This window comes from Ctenopharyngodon idella, chromosome 3, assembly GCF_019924925.1.
Source record: "Ctenopharyngodon idella isolate HZGC_01 chromosome 3, HZGC01, whole genome shotgun sequence".
NCBI classification, from domain to species: Eukaryota; Metazoa; Chordata; class Actinopteri; order Cypriniformes; family Xenocyprididae; genus Ctenopharyngodon; species Ctenopharyngodon idella.
In genome coordinates, this window is record NC_067222.1 from 31,610,220 (window position 1) to 31,629,860 (window position 19,641).

At 38.9% G+C, this 19,641-nt stretch overlaps 1 long non-coding RNA gene across 1 annotated transcript; it reads right to left on the reverse strand.

Moving 5' to 3' along the window:
* Positions 1-16,516: 16,516 nt before the first annotated feature.
* Positions 16,517-18,903, reverse strand: LOC127509639 (uncharacterized). The gene is made up of 3 exons (XR_007929324.1): positions 18,769-18,903; positions 18,203-18,688; positions 16,517-16,635 (listed from the first exon to the last, which is right to left on the reverse strand). It is a non-coding gene; the product is annotated as an uncharacterized LOC127509639 (long non-coding RNA).
* Positions 18,904-19,641: the final 738 nt, after the last annotated feature.

Below are 19,641 nucleotides of genomic sequence, written 5' to 3' on the forward strand. Positions count from 1 at the left end.
TAGTATATTGTTGTTGTTGTTGTTTCTTCTCCTTTCTGGATTAGTATAACAGGGATTAGTGTGCACAAGGAGTTAGTTTCAAGAGCTGGTTGTGGTTCCACATGTATCGTCCTTCTAGACTGGATTTACAGCTTATCAGGATGTATATCAAGCGTTAGCATCAGTTCTGGCAGGTCATGTCAGTCAAGCTCGCATCAGCTGACTCCCAGGTGACTAACGTCTACCTATAGGAATACGACGCCTATCACAGCATCCATATATAAGCTCCTCAGTATTATCAGCAGCTATCGCATTTCTCAGGAGCTAATTACCCTCCTCCATCCCCAGCTCCTCCTCTCTTCAGTCATGATTTGGCCTTATGATTCCCCTGGATTCCCCTTCAATTCTTAAAGTATGTGTACATGTTAAATTATTGACATTAATGATATCTGCATATGATGGTTCTGTTCTGTTTACCCTAAGCCGGTTATTGCTGCTCTCCCTGCTCTTATCCATACTATGCTGCATGAATGCGCAGGGAGTTCTTGTCCAGAACAGAACCGTACTGCAAATACAAACTCAATGCAGTTATCAATCATATTTGACGATAGTGGTCCTGACAGAATTAAAGGATGCTGGATTTACAGGTGCACTTGCTGCATCATGGTGCGTATTAAGTTTAATATTTGAATTATTTTAATCATTTCTTCTTTTTGTTTGTTTGATTTGTTTGTATGTTTGTTTAATAAGCTCTATCTTGACAATAATACATATTAGTAGAGGTAATAAGTGATAGAAGGATTATTAGAAAAAAGAATCCAGTCAATTATTAATATAAGAAAATGTATGCTTAGACTGAACAGATCTACTTCATACTGAGACATACTGTGGGAAACAGACGAGACAGTATAGATTTACTAAGCTGAGCAATATCGAAATAAGGAATCATTTTAAACTTAACAGGTTTTTGTATTTAATGTATGTACATTCAAAACACTGTAGACTGGCCTTATGTCACTTCAGAGACTCTTCCACTTATTTCAGCTTGTATAAATCAGCTATGTCCACCTCGTTTCTCATGGTGAGTTTTTGAACAGCTGCCTGTATTAGTGTTTCCACAGTGTCTCTCTTGCACAGTAATACACCGCAGTGTCTTCAGTCTTCAGCTGATTCATGTGCAGATAGAAATTAGAGCTGTCCTTAGATGCTGTGAACCTGCCCTGCACTGACTGAGCTGAGCTCTTATTAGAATCTGAATAATAATAAATAATCCATTCAAGTCCTTTTCCAGGTGCCTGACGGATCCAATACATGTAAGCGCTACTAACAGAAAACCCACTGCAGGCACAGGTCAGTTTGTGGGAACCACCTGGAGACACAACTACTGACTGTTCAGACTGTGTGAGCACAACCTGAGAGTCAATACCTGTGGATAAACATAAAATGTACAAATAATCAGGATCATGTATTTATTTACACTAAGAAAAGAGTTTATTTTGTCCTATAAATATATTTACCAGACACAGTGGCCAGCAACAGCAACAGATATGAAGTGAACATGATTTATATCAAGGCTGAACTGGTGATGAGTCCTCCACTCAACAGTGTAGTTGTTTAAATATGGAACGGACATCGGATCATTTGCATTGAAATCCTGAATTAGCAAAAACTGTGGAGTCTGTGGATCTTGAGTCCATTGAGGTTCATTTCAGAGACAATAGTACCACCTCTTGATGTTACAGTTTTTATTTTGTTACAGTGGGCAGGTGCGTGTAACTTCTGAGTTTCTTCAAACAGATCAACAGTGATGTGTTCTGGTGAGAGTGGGTACAGAACTGTGTTTTAGTAAAGGCAGAGTCATATTACTACAGCTGTGTCTTTAGCCTCTGCAATGTTATTTTAAAGCAGACTCTAGAGACCTTATTAGCATTTTTTAAAGTTAAAAACATCATATAACATCAATAACAAGCTTTATTGAAATGTTCATAAGCTTTATTGAAATGGCAGTTTTTGTGCACAGCGCTGCAGTCATTTCAGTCACTGTGTCTCTCGGGCACAATAATATACAGCAGTGTCTTCATTCTTCAGGCTGTTCATCTGCAGATACACCTGCTTCCTACTGTTGTCTCTGGAGATGGTGAACCGTCCTTGGACAGACTGGGAGTAATAAATTTCCTGGCTATCATATTTGATCAATGCCAGCCATTCCAGCTCTTTTCCAGACTTCTGTCTGATCCAAGCCATCCATTTATTATCAAAGTCCAAACCAGAGGCAGTACATGTCAGTTTATGGGATTCTCCAGGTTTGATGACTACAGCTTCAGATTCAGTCAGTGTCTGACACCAACAATCTGCAAAATAAAACATGATAAGTATGTGTAAATTCAGATAAAAATAAACCATTATATTCTGAGCAGTAAAGACTGGAATCATACATTGAAAAGCCAGTAACAGTACTGTAAATCCCAAAACTTTACGCTCCATATTGTTATACTGAATTATTGAGCTGCACACTGAAAGAGAACTGATTATGAAGGTTCAAGAGGAAGATGAATTTGCATAATCCACTTAAATATTCAGTTAGGGATGTATTGTTTAAATATGGGCATCATATTACTGAATCAGATGTATGCATTTTATGGATCCACATAAGGCATAGAAAGTAAAGAACTCAAATCTTTGTATATTGAACTCTAATATTTATTTATTTAGTTGTTTTAAGTGTATCTGATCTGTATTATTTATAATATATAATTTATAATTATAAATAAATGATTTTACTTGATTAATAATTATTTAATCATGCATGTTAATTGTTTGTGCACATGTTTTTTTGCACAAGCTTTAAAGTGGTATTCATCACAGTGCCTGTACACCTGATACACAGCCGTGTCCTCAAATTGCAGATTTTGTCCTCTAAGATATACTGTGCTTGTAGATGTGTCTCTGGAGATGGTGAACTTATTTTTCAGTGAATCCTTGTAGTCTGTGCTACCACCAGCATGGATCATGCCAATGAACTCGAGGATCTTCCCCTGAGCTTGTCTAATCCAGGAAGGTGCCTTGGAGCCATCACTGAGAGCATAACCTGATACTGTACAGGAAATGATAAAATATTCTCCAGGTTTTACTGAAAGTGAGCTTGGTTGGTTGTGTTCTACAGTGCTGCACACATCTGCAAATTAAGCACAAAAATATGTTCATTTTGAAATGGACCTTTTAATTATTATGGTTGTATCAATGGTGAACAGTTTAATACTGCTCAAAAAACCTTAAAGAATTGTACTCATAAGGCATGACAGACATCATTAGGAGTACAGACGGACAAAACATGATTTTATGAGTGGTTCTTCTTTTCTGCTTCATGGGAACACAAGAAATATACACAGCCAAGGATGGGCTGAGTACTGAAGAATTTGCATTGAATATTGGTACAGTTCCACCGCACGTGTACAGGGTGAATATTAAAAGGATAGTTCACCAAAAAAAAAAAAAAAGAACATTTTCTCATCATTTAGTCACTCTCATGTCGTCCGATATGACTTACTGTGGAACAGAAAAGGTGGCTGCTTTTTTCATACAAAGAAAATAAAAAGACTACGTCTCCAAAATGACAAAATAAATAGCATTAAATTTATCATTAATGTAGTCATTACAAAAAAAAAAATAGGTTTGGAAAAAGACTGCATTTTATTGTTTTATTAAGTTAAAACTAATAATACAATGTTTTGTTTTTTGGTTATATTTTTGGGTGTATTATTCCTTTAAGGTGAAACAATCTGATTTTATTGTGTCTTATGGGGGTTATTAGTGTTCATCTGTTGAGAGCTCCATCAGAAGAATTCCAGACAACTTCTGAAATTTAGAGACTGCGGTTTTTAACCTGACTTCAAAACTTGTTCAAGGATAAGAAAGAGTGATAAAAGATACATTACTTTATCAGTGTACACCTTTGTATGTAATTTATTCATGGTGTGTTATTTGCTATTGATTTAGTGTTTCTGAGATGCAACCAGATCACCGAGTCTGGCTTAATACAAGGATTGCACTTATAGAAGTCATACACAAGGAATTCCAGGAATTGCGGCACAGTTTAGAATTCAGCCAAGAACAGATAGACACTCTCACTAAAGAAAATAACTTTTTAAAGGACTCCGTTCAAGCACTTACCATTCAACTCACTTCCGTTGTCGCCGAAAATAAAACCATGAAAGAAAACATTTTGGACTTGCAATCGCGCAGCATGAGGGACAATTTAGTTTTTACAGGCATCCCGGAACAAACTCCAGACGACCCCAAAAAATCAGTCAAGGACTTCATGATAAAACAACTCAAATTACCAGCGGAAACAGTACAGTGCATCACCTTTCACTGTGTTCACCGTATCAGATCCAAATACAACAACAACCGACCACGAGCGATCATCGCAAAATTCGAACACTATAAACACAAAGAACTGGTTCAGAGGCAAGGCAGACAACTCAAAGGAACAAACTATGGACTCAATGAACAATATCCAAAGGACATTCTCGAACGCCGGAAACAACTCTTTCCAACGCCGAAAACAAAAAATAAATGAAGGAAAAAAGGCAATCATTACAGTGGACAAATTATACATAGATAGACAACTATATCGCGATAAGGACATTACTCCCTGGCTTTTCTGAACACTTCACTTCTATTCCTGAGTCAATAACTGCCATAATCATAAACTGAACTAAACACACTCACTTCTTTCTTTCTTTCTTTCTTTCGTTAATCTATTAGATGTGCTCCTACTTTTGCACCTAGGTCTCGTGTCCCCCTTCCCATGTTCCACCATATGTTTGTATTTAATGGTTTCTGTTTTGTTGTTGCTGTTCTGCTGTGTATACTCTGTCAGTTGTGTTTCTGTATTTTTGTTAGTCTGCCAACAACATTGCATTGTTATGCACACACACATATACACTACTACTCCCACTCGAGTACATACACTCACATGTATACATATACAGTACTAACAGGCCCACACATGTACATTTGTCTATTTTTCACTAAAACATGTCATCTATCACCTTTGTAACCTGGAACGTTCGTGGATTTGGTTCTCAGACAAAGAAGGTCAAAGTGTTTAGTCATTTAATTAAACTACAAGCTGACATATGTCTCCTGCAAGAAACGCATTTATCAGAATCAGATTATAACAAAATTAAATCATCAAATTACAGTCATTTATTCTCTGCTCACTACAACACAAAACAAAGAGGAGTATGCATTCTAATAAATAAAAAAATCTCTTTTGTTCATAATACCACCATTACAGACCCTGAAGGACGTTTCATTATCATAAACATCTCCATTAATAATAGCCCAGTCACAATTGGCAACTTATATGGCCCAAACACAGATGACCCATCTTTTTTTCCAGACCTTTTTCTCCTCAATTTCAAATTTTTCTAATTGTCCAGTCATAATCGCAGGTGATTTCAATACAGTTCTAGATCCAACAATAGATAGATGTAATAGTTTAGGCAATAAACGCATTTGGAAATCTGCAGAAACCATAAAACAGTTCATGAGTGATTTTGGTCTTGGCGATAGTTGGCGTCTACAGCATCCTAACAGTAAAGAATACTCATTTTTCTCACCAGTACACCACTCATATTCCCGCATTGACTTCTTTCTCACCAGTAATTCTATCATATCAAATATTTCTGAATCGAAGATCCATCCAATAGTCATTAGTGATCATGCCCTGGTAACATTAAAATGGAACACAACTAGTCAACATAAACCCACTACCAGATGGCGATTTAACACATCTCTTCTGAAAGACCATGATTTTGACAGTTATTTCAAAAGAGAGTGGGCATGCTTTCTAGAGATGAATGACTCCCCGGAAACATCTCCATCTCTTCTGTGGGAAACAGGGAAAGCCGTACTAAGAGGAAAAATAATTTCATTCTCCGTTTACAAAAAAAGGAAAGAAAAGGATCAACAAGTAGAATTGGAACAAAAAAATTAAACAACTAGAAGACATTAACATAAATAACCCAACAGAAGAAACACAGGATTCATTAAGAAAATATAAACTCAAATTGAATGAATTAATCAATAAACATACACAATTCCTATTTCATAGGCTAAGACAAGAAAACTTTCATCATAGTAACAAATCTAGTAAATATTTGGCAAATCAAATCAAACAAAATAAGGAAAAAGCTACAATACCACTGATTACAGACTGTTACGTACAGAAGGGGACGGAGACACAGATACGGGTTAACAGGTTTATTGACGGTAATGCAGAGCGTGAACAGGATGCAGGTAAGAGAATGCAGATGGACAGAGCAGAATGATGAAGAGCTGGCACTGATACTTGGCTGGATGTTTCTTACAGGGAGCGTGGATATCAGGAGACGAGGGAGCGTAGACACACTGGAGAAACACTGGAGACGAGGAGACACAGGGAATCACGGAGAACGCTGGAGACAGGTAATCGGAGAGCAAGGGAGTCCAGGAGGTAAGTAAACACAAGGTAAGTGTCAACGAGACCGGACAGTGACTGTGTGAACTGGTGTGTCTTTTATGTGGCTGTAGTGATGGGTGTGAATTGGCGTCAGGTGAGGCTTGTTAGTATTCAGGAGAGGGAGTGCGATGTGATTGGGTGACTGTGGAGCCTGGCGTGTCTGTGACATTACCCCCCCCTCCACAGTCCGCTCCTGAGGACCGTGGACCCCGACGTCGTGGTGGCCGACCTCTACCTCGGGGGGCAGGCTTACTGGGATGTCTGGCGTGGAAGTCAGCAAGGAGACTGGGGTCTAGAACATCATTTCTCGGGACCCATGAGCGTTCTTCGGGACCATACCCTTCCCAGTCGACTAAGTATTCCAGGGAACCACCACGACGGAAGCAGCAGGGGAAGTGGACGGACGGATGTAGCCTTGCTTGAGAGCCTCGTCGATGTAATCCTCCATGGCTTTCTCCTCCGGAATGGATAGGGAATAGATTTTCCCTCTGGGCACTGGTTCACCTGGGATGAGGTCAATGGCACAGTCCCATGGCCGATGGGGAGGCAGCTTGGAGGCTTGTTTGGGACAGAAGACATCTCTGAAGTGGGAGTAACAGGCGGGGATATCCGTGGAACGGTTCTCGAGGGGGCTTTCCACAGTAGTCGCCCCAACTTGGATTTTCGGGAACTCAGGATAACTGGACGCGGGGAGTTCAGGGAAACAGTCTTGGAAACAATGGTTACCCCACTTCAGGATCTCTCCTGTCCTCCAGGAGATGGTGGGGTTGTGCTGCTCAAGCCATGGGCGCCCTAAGATCACGTCAGTTGTAGACTCCTCCAGAACCAGCAGCTGAATCTCTTCTGTGTGAAGCACTCCCACCTGGAGACGAAGAGGTCCCACGCTGTAACGCACTTTCCGTAGTGGTTTTCCTGTTATCGCGTGGACTTGGTAGATCTTCGGCGTGGGAGTGGTTTTGAGATGCAGCTGGCGACAGAGGGCTCCGGAGATGAAATTTCCAGCTGACCCAGAATCGAGGAGCGCGCAGGCTGAAAAACAAAGTTCGGCGGCAGTAAGTGTTACTTCAATAGTGAGTGGTTTCATTCTATTCAGAGCAGGCAGAATGGCACTCACCATGGGCCGAGCAGGACGTAGGGGGCATTCGGCGATGTAATGCCCGGCACCACCACAATACAGGCAGAGATTCTGGGTCAGCCTCCTCTGTCGCTCAGCCGCTGAAAGACGTGAGTGCTCGACTTGCATGTTGTCATTAGCTGGTTCTGGAGGGCTGACGGACTCTGGCTGGCGGGAAAACGAGGGGAATAATGGCTGGCCCTGGTGCTCTTCTAAGCACAGCTGCATAGGAGTGGCGAATCTGATGGATAGTTGAATGAATTTCTCGAGCCCGATGGAATCCTCGTATGCAGCGAGATGCAACCGCACACGTGGATCGAGGCCCTGACGATATGTCGTGATGAGGGCCTGCTCATTCCAGCCACTTGCAGCAGCGAGGGTACGAAACTGGAGGGCATAATCAGACACAGTTAGTGCACCTTGTTTTAAATTGCATAATCTCTCACCAATCGACGAGTCCCAGGCGGGTTTGCCAAAAACTTCCTTGAAATGAGTTGTGAAACTGGACAAGGATGATACAACAGGGTTATTTAAATTCCATAGAGGTTCAGCCCATCGCAGTGCTTTTCCGTGGAGTTGAGAGATTATGAAAGCCACTTTGGAACGATCGTCAGGGTACAAGTGCGGTTGCATCTCCAGGACCAGCGAACATTGCAGGAGAAAACCGTTGCAATCCTCCGCCAGACCAGAGAACGGCGCCGGTTTGGCCATGGGACTGGCGACCACGGGAGGTGAAGGAACTGCGGCGGTGGATGCGGAAGTGTTCGCTGGTGTTGTTGCCGTGGAGGTGCTGGCGAAAGTGCGACGAAGAGCAGTGACCAACTCTTGAATGGGATCCGGGGTGCTCATGCTGTCGGTGTCGGTCCGGTCTTCTGTTACGTACAGAAGGGGACGGAGACACAGATACGGGTTAACAGGTTTATTGACGGTAATGCAGAGCGTGAACAGGATGCAGGTAAGAGAATGCAGATGGACAGAGCAGAATGATGAAGAGCTGGCACTGATACTTGGCTGGATGTTTCTTACAGGGAGCGTGGATATCAGGAGACGAGGGAGCGTAGACACACTGGAGAAACACTGGAGACGAGGAGACACAGGGAATCACGGAGAACGCTGGAGACAGGTAATCGGAGAGCAAGGGAGTCCAGGAGGTAAGTAAACACAAGGTAAGTGTCAACGAGACCGGACAGTGACTGTGTGAACTGGTGTGTCTTTTATGTGGCTGTAGTGATGGGTGTGAATTGGCGTCAGGTGAGGCTTGTTAGTATTCAGGAGAGGGAGTGCGATGTGATTGGGTGACTGTGGAGCCTGGCGTGTCTGTGACACAGACACAGCAGGGAAATCCACCAACTCACCAGAAGAAATAAATCAAATCTTTCAAAATTTTTACAGTAAATTATATTCCTCCAATAAAGACCCAGATCAGAAAGACATTGACTCATTTCTCAACAATATCAACTTACCTCAACTCAGTAAACATCAAATAAATACTCTGGAATCTCCCTTATCAGAACATGAACTTTTTAATGCCCTCAAACTCATGCCAAACAATAAAGCACCAGGCCCCGATGGATTCCCTGCTGAGTTCTACAAACACTTTTGGTCCATTTTATCACCACTCTTCATCCGTATGATTACTGAATCAAAACAAAAATCAAAACTCCCAGATAATATGAACACAGCCACAATTTGATGAAACCGGTTTCATCAAAGGTAGACTTTCATCCAACAACACACGCAGACTTTTTAACTTAATGCATTATTCATCAACTCAGAAAACCAAAACCATCATAGTTACTCTCGATGCAGAAAAAGCTTTTGATAGGGTCAATTGGAAATTCCTGTTTTCCACATTAGAGAGGTTTGGTTTTGGGGAGTCATTCATTAATTGGATCAAAATTCTGTATACATCACCTTCAGCCACTGTCATCACCAATGGACTAACATCACATATCTTCACACTGCAAAGGGGGACTAGACAAGGATGCCCACTCTCCCCTTCATTATTCACCATTTTCATTGAGCCACTAGCAGCAGCTATCCGTCAAAACAGCTACATTAAAGGAATTCAAACACTAAACATGCACCACAAAATTAGTCTTTACGCTGACGATATATTACTATATTTACAAGACCCACCATCATCATTACAAGAAACTATTAAACTCATTGATTCATTCTCAAATATCTCTGAATACTCGATCAACTGGAGTAAATCTGCTATACTCTCATTACATTCCAACAGCTTGGATGTGACATCCCAGACACCACCTATTCCTTTGTGCACCAACTATATCACATACTTAGGTATTAATGTTTCCCCCAGGCTGTCAGAGCTATTTGGACTCAACTTTACATTACTTAAAACAATAAATGATGACCTTCATCGCTGGATGAATTTACCACTATCCATTATGGGCAGAATATCAGTAATTAAAATGACTATACTCCCTAAATTAAACTATTTATTTACAATGACTCCAGCACTACCCACCCTCACCTGGTTTAAATCACTAGATTCAATCGTCACTAAATTCTATTGGAAAAATAAGACCCCAAGAATTAAATTAACTACACTACAGAAACCAAAAACACAAGGAGGACTTGAAGCACCACATTTCTACCACTACTTTTTGGCCAATCAGCTCCAAAATATATACAAATGGATTCACCCAAACCCATCAGAAAGCACATGACAAGATGTTGAACAGTCAATTTGTAAAGACATTAACATTTCAGAACTACCTTTCTATAATCAGACAATCAAAAAGCATCACTGCTTTAAAACACTGACAATAGCCGCAGCTCTGACAGCCTGGTGGAAATTTCATCAAATCACGAACACCCCTCTTGCACCATCTAAATACACCCCAATCTGGAATAACCCAGATTTTATGGTTAACAAGAAGCCACTCAACTTACGCACATGGGTAGATAAGGGCATCACACAACTTCAACACATCCTGCTTAATAACAACTTGGCACCATTTTCCCACTTGGTCCAGAAATACGGCATTGGGAGTAATTGTTTTTTGGAATATTTACAAATCAAATCATCTATTCAATCAAAAATCGACACTCAGACAATTAATCTAGACCTTCCCCCTCCAATCTCAGAGCTAATTAATATAACCTCCCCAAAAAAACTACTCACCAAAATATATAAAATAATATCCAAATCAGACAATACATTAAGCCTACCCAATGCAAAATGGGAATCAGACTTATCCATTGCTCCCAATGCCGCTTTCTGGACACAAATCTGTAAAAATATCTACTTCATGACAAAAAACGCCAACTTACAACTTATACAGTATAAAGTACTTCATAGATTTCACCTAACTGGACGGAAATTATTTAAAATGGGTTTTTCTTCAGAAACATGCTCACATTGCACACAAAACACTCCAGACACCTATTTACACGCTATTTGGGATTGCACCTCAGTTAAAAAATTCTGGGAAAACGTTACTGACTCACTATCCAACCTTATGGGATGTCACATCCCGCTGTCTCCCTCCCTCTGTATATTAGGTGACATATCCATAATCAATTTAAACAGTACAAACAGTCAATTACTCCTAGTGGCTCTAACTATTGCCAAGAAAACTATCCTCATGAACTGGAAATCAAGGAACACCATACACATTACAACTTGGAAAAATTTACTAATAGAGTACATCTCCATGGAAAACTTGTCTACCTCCACTCAAAATAATACATCAGAATTACACCCTTCTTGGTCATCTCTCTTTAACTTCCTACAGTCATGAATCCACTGACCTTCTTTGTCTGAAGCCATCCTCAATGGTACACCATCAATATTCACACATGATTGGGGGGAGGGGGGTCAGGAAGAGGTAGCAACACCGACTAATATCAAATATAAATAAAATACTTATAAGATTATATTTAAATCTCTCTCTCTCTCCTTTTTTTTTTTTTGCTGTTTCTGGACCCTGGTTGGCTGTGGCATACTAGTCCCTGACATGTGCGGTTTTGATTAGGTGTGGGTGGGTGTAATGTGGGGCCAGGGGCCTTGGGCTTTCGCCCTCCAGCTTGTACTTTCACCTGGGATTTCTTGTCTCTGGCTGGGTCAGCACTTGTCTCGCTGTTTTAATGCTTCACATATTAGATGAGGTGCACACACACATTCATTTGGAGCATAAAATAAGTGTAAAGCAGGAAAGGGAAAAGGAAAAAAAAAAAGAGAGAAGGGAAAAAAAAAAAAAAATGCACACACATAGGGTAAGTGTGGCGTGGGCGTGGCGGCCTGGGCTTTGCACTGGGCTGGTTCCATGCTGCACGCCATGCTTTTTTAATGCATTATACACTAGTTGACAAACATATTATGAGTATAACAATGAAAGCAGCCATATTTATTAAAAAAAAAAAACACAGATAAGGTAAGCGTGGCATGTGTGGGACGGCTGGGGATGGGGATGGATTTTGGGACCCTCGGCCCCGCAGCACCGCACCTTGATAGCTCGTTGCAACATGACACTGACGGGGGTCTATCCTATGCCATGGCCATGAGGGGAATAGAGGCAGCTTTATAATATCTTATTATTAATAGCTGTATCAATATTACCATTATTAATACTATTATTATTATTATTATCACTGCCATTGCAACTACTACTATTATCATTACTATTAATGGCTGTATCAATATTACCATTATTAATATTATTATCATTATTGCTATTACTGTTATCTTTATTTTTCCTCTTCCTGATCCTTTAACCTCCCCCTCATTCCAGATGAAATGAGTATATTTCTTAATATTTATCATTACTACTACTGCTAATACTATTATTACTATTTGTCATTTCTTATTAATTGGATTTATCATTATTATTATTATTATTATTGTTATTATTATTATTATTATTTATTATTAATACTGTTGCTATTGTCACCTTCCTCATTTTTTGCGTGTGATACTATTATTATCTTCATCATTATTATTGTCAGTTTTTATTTATTTGTTTTTTTTTGTTTGTTTTTGTTTTGTTTTTTCCTCCTCTTTGATATATATTTTTTCTTAACTCTGGTTATATCTGTTGTACTTTCCTACATGCTCCTTTATTCATATATTTCCACTCCCACACCCAGTTACACTTAGTTATACACACACACACACACACACACACACACGCACACACACACACACACACACACACACACACACACATACCCATACTGGCTGTTATGTATGTTTTGTTGGTCTTTGTATTTGTATTTTGCATTTAATTTCTTTTCTGTAAATATTGTAATTGTCTGTTTGCATAATAAAAAAAAAAAAAAGAAAATAAAAAAAAAGGAAATTCACTAGCACTGCGTTGATGGTTAATTTTTTAGATGTCTAATTTCTAAACTAATTTCCAGTTTAGAATGAATATTTGTTTTTAGTATATTTAGCTGGTTGTGGTTCCACATAAATCTGCCTTCTAGGCTGAATTTACAGCTTATCAGGATGCTTTTAAAGGTTGCTCGAGTTACAGGTACACTTGCTGCATCATGGTGTATATTAAGTTTAATATTTGAATTATTTTAATCATTTCTTCTGTTTGTTTTTTTGTTTGTTTGTTTGTTTGTTTGTTTTGTTAAAATAAGCTTCATCTTGACAATATCCATGTATTAGTAGAGGTAATGAAGTTTTGTGGCAGAAGGATTATTAGGAAAAAGAATCCACTATTAATATAAGAAAATTTATGTTTTAGATTGAACAGACAGCAAGTATGATTCTAAATAAGGAATAATTTTAATATTAATAGGCTTTTGGATTTAATGTATGTACATTCAAAACACTGTAGATTGGCCTTATGTCACTTCAGAGGCTCGTCCTCTTTTTCAGCTTGTGAAACTCAACCATGTCCACCTGAGTTTTTGAACAGCTGCCTGTATTAGTGTTTCCACAGTGTCTTGCACAGTAATACACCGCAGTGTCTTCAGTCTTCAGCTGATTCATGTGCAGATAGAAATTAGAGCTGTCCTTAGATGCTGTGAACCTGCCCTGCACTGACTGAGCTGAGCTCTTATAAGAATCAGAATGATAATAAATAATCCATTCAAGTCCTTTTCCAGGTGCCTGACGGATCCAATACATGTAAGTGCCACTAACAGTAAACCCACTGCAGGCACAGGTCAGTTTGTGGGAACCACCTGGAGACACAACTACTGACTGTTCAGACTGTGTGAGCACAACCTGAGAGTCAATACCTGTGGATAAACAAAAAAATGTACAAATAATCAGGATCATGTATTTATTTACACTAAGAAAAGAGTTTATTTTGTCCTATAAATATATTTACCAGACACAGTGGCCAGCAACAGCAACAGATATGAAGTGAACATGATTTATGTCAAGGCTGAACTGGTGATGAGTCCTCCACTCAACAGTGTAGTTGTTTAAATATGGAACGGACATCAGATCATTTGCATTGAAACCCTGAATTAGCAAAAACTGTGGAGTCTGAGGATCTTGAGTCCATTGAGGTTCATTTCAGAGACAATAGTACCACCTCTTGATGTTACAGTTTTTATTTTGTTATAGTGGGCAGGTGTGTGTAACTTCTGAGTTTCTTCAAACAGATCAACAGTGATGTGTTCTGGTGAGAGCGGGTACAGAACTGTGTTTTAGTAAAGGCAGAGTCATATTACTACAGCTGTGTCTTTAGCCTCTGCAATGTTATTTTAAAGCAGACTCTAGAGACCTTATTAGCATTTTTTAAAGTTAAAAACATCATATAACATCAATAACAAGCTTTATTGAAATGTTCATAAGCTTTATTGAAATGGCAGTTTTTGTGCACAGCGCTGCAGTCATTTCAGTCACTGTGTCTCTCGGGCACAATGATATACAGCAGTGTCTTCATTCTTCAGGCTGTTCATCTGCAGATACACCTGCTTCCTACTGTTGTCTCTGGAGATGGTGAACCGTCCTTGGACAGACTGGGAGTAATAAATTTCCTGGCTATCATATCTGATCAATGCCAGCCATTCCAGCTCTTTTCCAGACTTCTGTCTGATCCAAGCCATCCAATAGCCATCAAAGTCCAAACCAGAGGCAGTACATGTCAGTTTATGGGATTCTCCAGGTTTGATGACTACAGCTTCAGACTCAGTCAGTGTCTGACACCAACAATCTGCAAAATAAAACATGATAAGTATGTGTAAATTCAGATAAAAATAAACCATTATATTCTGAGCAGTAAAGACTGGAATCATACATTGAAAAGCCAGTAACAGTACTGTAAATCCCAAAACTTTACGCTCCATATTGTTGTACTGAATTATTGAGCTGCACACTGATAGAGAACTGATTATGAAGGTTCAAGAGGAAGATGAATTTGCATAATCCACTTAAATATTCAGTTAGGGATGTGTTGTATTTAAATATGGGCATCATATTACTGAATCAGATATATGCATTTTATGGATCCACATAAGGCATAGAAAGTAAAGAACTCAAATCTTTGTATATTGAACTCTAATATTTATTTATTTAGTTGTTTTAAGTGTATCTGATCTGTATTATTTATAATATATAATTTATAATTATAAATAAATGATTTTACTTAATTAATAATTATTTAATCATGCATGTTAATTGTTTGTGCACATGTTTTTTTGCACAAGCTTTAAAGTGGAATTCATCACAGTGCCTGTATACCGAACACAATGATACACAGCCGTGTCCTCAAATTGCAGATTTTGTCCTTTAAGATATACTGTGCTTGTAGATGTGTCTCTGGAGATGGTGAACTTATTTTTCTGTGAATCCTTGTAGTCTGTGCTACCACCAGCATGGATCATGCCAATGAACTCGAGGATCTTCCCCTGAGCTTGTCTAATCCAGGAAGGTGCCTTGGAGCCATCACTGAGAGCATAACCTGATACTGTACAGGAAATGATAAAATATTCTCCAGGTTTTACTGAAAGTGAGCTTGGTTGGTTGTGTTCTACAGTGCTGCACACATCTGCAAATTAAGCACAAAAATATGTTCATTTTGAAATGGACCTTTTAATTATTATGGTTGTATCAATGGTGAACAGTTTAATACTGCTCAAAAAACCTTAAAGAATTGTATTCACAAGGCATGACAGACATCATTAGGAGTACAGACAGATAAAACATGATTTTATGAGTGGTTCTTCTCCTTCTCTACTTTGTGGGAACACAAGAAATATACAGAGCTAAGGATGGGCTGGGTATATAAATACTGGAGAATTTGCATATTGGTACAGTTCCCCTGCATGTGTACAGGATGAATATTAAAGGGATAGTTCACCAAAAAATGAACATTTTCTCATCATTTAGTCACTCTCATGTCGACCCATATGACTTACGGTCTTCTGTGGAACTGAAAAGGTGGCTGCTTTTTCCATACAAAGAAAATAAAAAGACTACATCTCCAAAATGACAAAATGAATCGCATTAAATTTATCATTAATGTAGTCACTATGAAAAAAAAAAATCATATAGGTTTGAAAAGAGGCTGCATTTTACTGTTCTATAAAGTTAAAACTAATGATACAATGTTTTGCTTTTTGGTTATATTTTTGGCGAATTATTCCTTTAATGTGAAACAATCTGATTTTAAATGTCTCTTATGGGAGTTATTAGTTTTTAGTTTTTATTCATCTGTTGAGAGCTCCATCATTAAGAAGAATTCCAGACAACTGCTGAAATTTAGAGACTGCTGTTTTTAAACTGACTTCAACACTTTTTTAAGGATAAGAGAGAGTTAGAGAGAAAGATAGTATCAGAGTAATTTATTAATTTGAAAATAAATCATGTAAGTCACTGTACAAATGAAAAAATAAAATACATTAAAAGAAAAAAAACAATAAATTAAAATACAGTCTGGCCCGTCATCTCCATTCTTCGCCTTCCCCTTCTGAGTTTTTGAAAGCTGACTGAAAACAAAGTAAATCTTGCACAGTAATACACCGCAGTGTCTTCAGTCTTCAGCTGATTCATGTGCAGATAGAAATTAGAGCTGTCCTTAGATGCTGTGAACCTGCCCTGCCCAATCAGCAGCGAGTGTGCACTATTTCAGGGCTGGTTAGGTTCAGCCTGGGATGCGTCATGTCCAGATCCTCCCCTTTTTCTGTTGCTACAGTGGTTACAAGTATGTGCTGTTAGCACGTAGCGTTGTGCTAATGTCTTTTTATTACTGCTCGTTGCACTAATGGCTCGTTTGTTGTACCCCAGCCTGTCTTTTTCATCGGTTTGTATGTGTTCCCATCGGATGCTGTATTGGATTTGATTACTGCCCTCCTTTCAAGTATGAGAAAGTTGTTCTATTGCAAACAATGTTTAGCTTTACGGAGGGGCGGATGGTTTGAGTAATGTGCAGTCCCTGTACTTAAGTTTAACAGCTGGTTATTTGAAGGCTGCGTATCCTGAGCGGTGAACTGATTGTAATCGTGTGATGCGCAATTAGTAGTAACCCTGTGTATGTGTTTGTATTATTTATATTTGTTATAGGATTCTCTCTTTCGTCCTGGGCGATTATTGTTGCGGCTCGGTTCTTTCTCCGCTGCGCGCCGTACGAACAATATCGGATTACCACTATTTAAGGGGACTTTTGCTGCTGCAGTCTGGTTTCTGTGATTGTTTTAATTTACATTTACTGGTTTACTTTGGGGTGGAGGATCGTGCGGTTATTTGAGCTGGCCTAAGGACGACGTGGCCGCTCCTTACGAGTCCTGTTTTCCTCAGGGTTTTAACAAAGCACTTTTGTTGTGTTTTATATTTTCTTTTGAATATTTGTATATTGTTAATTGTGCTGTGTTGTGGTGATTGTTGTCCATCGGTTTACGGTGGAAGTGTGACTTACTTTGATTTTCATTTATTTCTGTTTATGAGATTTATTTTGTTTTAGGTTTCTTTCAGGAGCTGGGGTCCCACGGGTGAAGGATATTTTGTGGTGGTGGTGCTGCTTCAACGTTTGCCGTGTGACACTTTTGAAGTGTACGAGTGTGTGATCTGAGTTCACGGTGGGGTGTGTGTGTAAGTGTGCTTTTTGGATAACTAGCGCTGGTGATCACTCCGGTGGGTAACCTCAGCCCTGTAATTAAGTATATATATTTTGTTTTATTTGGAAGTTGTCTAAATTGGTTTTGTTTAACATCTTTTCTTTGGTTGTTTCTTTTTGTTGTTTGTAACCTTGTCTGTCACTGGATCTTTTAACAGTGAGGATATTTTCTTTTTGTTTTTGTAATTTGGTATAATTTTGAGTTTGATTTTTGTGTGCAATTTTTGTCTTATGTAATTGGTTATGTGTATTTGTTTTGAGTTGTCACAGGAGAGAGAGCTGCCATGAATGGCACCATATCATTGAGGCTATTTTAAGTGATTTTTCTATCTTGAATTCAAGTTGTGAATTAATTTTGTACTTTTGATTATGATGCCCACGTTGCCTGCCTACACTTCTTTGTAAGAGAATCAAACCTGTGTGACCTAATAACAAACTTTGGAGTTTATTTCTATTCCCTGGGTGAAACCCTCCCAGGTGGCGTAGTCGAATTTTCTACAAGTAGATAAACTTGGGCTTGTGTGTGTTAACCTGTACCGCTCCACGCCACACCTGCACTGACTGAGCTGAGCCTGAATCTATCTTTGGCATACAAACTTTGGTATTTTTGCATAAGCTCTACTAAAAGTCTGAAAGATCTAAATATGTCAACAAATAAACTGTTTTATTGAAAATGTTTTCATTGAAGAGAGAGGTTCTTGTGCAGGTCCTGTGGCAGTTTGTGGCACAGTGTATAGCGAGCACAATAATACACAGCTGTGTCTTCAGTGTTGAAGTTTTGTCCTGTTAAAATGACTGCGTTGCTGGAGGATTCAAATGAGAAACTGATCTTATTTTTCAGTGAATCTTCGACATGATTGCTACTGGAAGTGTAGAACCAGCCAATCCATTCCATCGGTTTTCCACTTGAATGTCTGATCCAGTTTGTATAGCCACCGCCTGAAGCTGAATATCCAGTGATCTTACAGGTGATAGTAAATGTTTCTCCTGGTTTTACTACCATGACAGGAGGCTGATTCAGCTCAATACAGAAAAGACCTACAATCATTAAAGCATTTTCAGTAATACAAACTGAATTTGATTTATTAGTTTTTTTGTGTTGAGCTGAGGATACTCACAGGGTGCAGTTGCCAAAACCAGCAGTATGGAAATGCAGTCCATGATTCTGGTTGTATTTTCACTGCACTGTGGCTCTGTAAAACACTAAGAGCCTTTATTATGTCTGTGTGCTCCTGTTTACATGAGAGAAGGGTGGAGATTTGCATTGACGTAAAATGTTTCCGCCAATAGTTCATAAGATAATTATTAACAATGATGCAAATTTAGTTGCCTGATGTATTCTTTATTTATAAAATAAAGTCTCAAAGAGAAGCAAGATACACATGTTCATTCATATTTATAGTGTAAGTATCTTGCTACTACTGACAAATTTTATCCAAATGAAACATCTAATGCACATATTAGGCCTAATCTGATATATAGGAAAAACATATTTCTTTCATTTTTTGTTTTTTACTTGTATACAGAAGTTCAATAAATAAGTTAATAACTTTTAATAAGTTTAGACAAAATATAGTTACTTTGTGTCAACACCATAGCAGAACCATTGTGTGCATGTCTCAAACCAGCTGTTTTGTTGCTGAGGGAATCAGTTTTTGAATGAATCAGTCACTCACTCATGAACACTTACTGGTGTAAGAATATAACCTGCAGAAAGAGTCAGAAAAATCTGCAGCACTAATGCATAGACTCACACGCAAACAAGCAGGGTGATACACATGGTGAAAAGCCTCAGTGATCATGGTCTGTACATCAGCACTTTCGTCTGTTTGACCAATCAGTTTTGAGAACCAGAACCGGTTGTTTCATAAACACTAGATTTGCGTTTTCCAGCATCAGCAAAATACGGGAGTGAGAAAGTGTTTTTTCCGTATTGCTTTGACCCTGAACTCATTCACTGTGCTATAGCACAATAATACACAGCAGTGTCT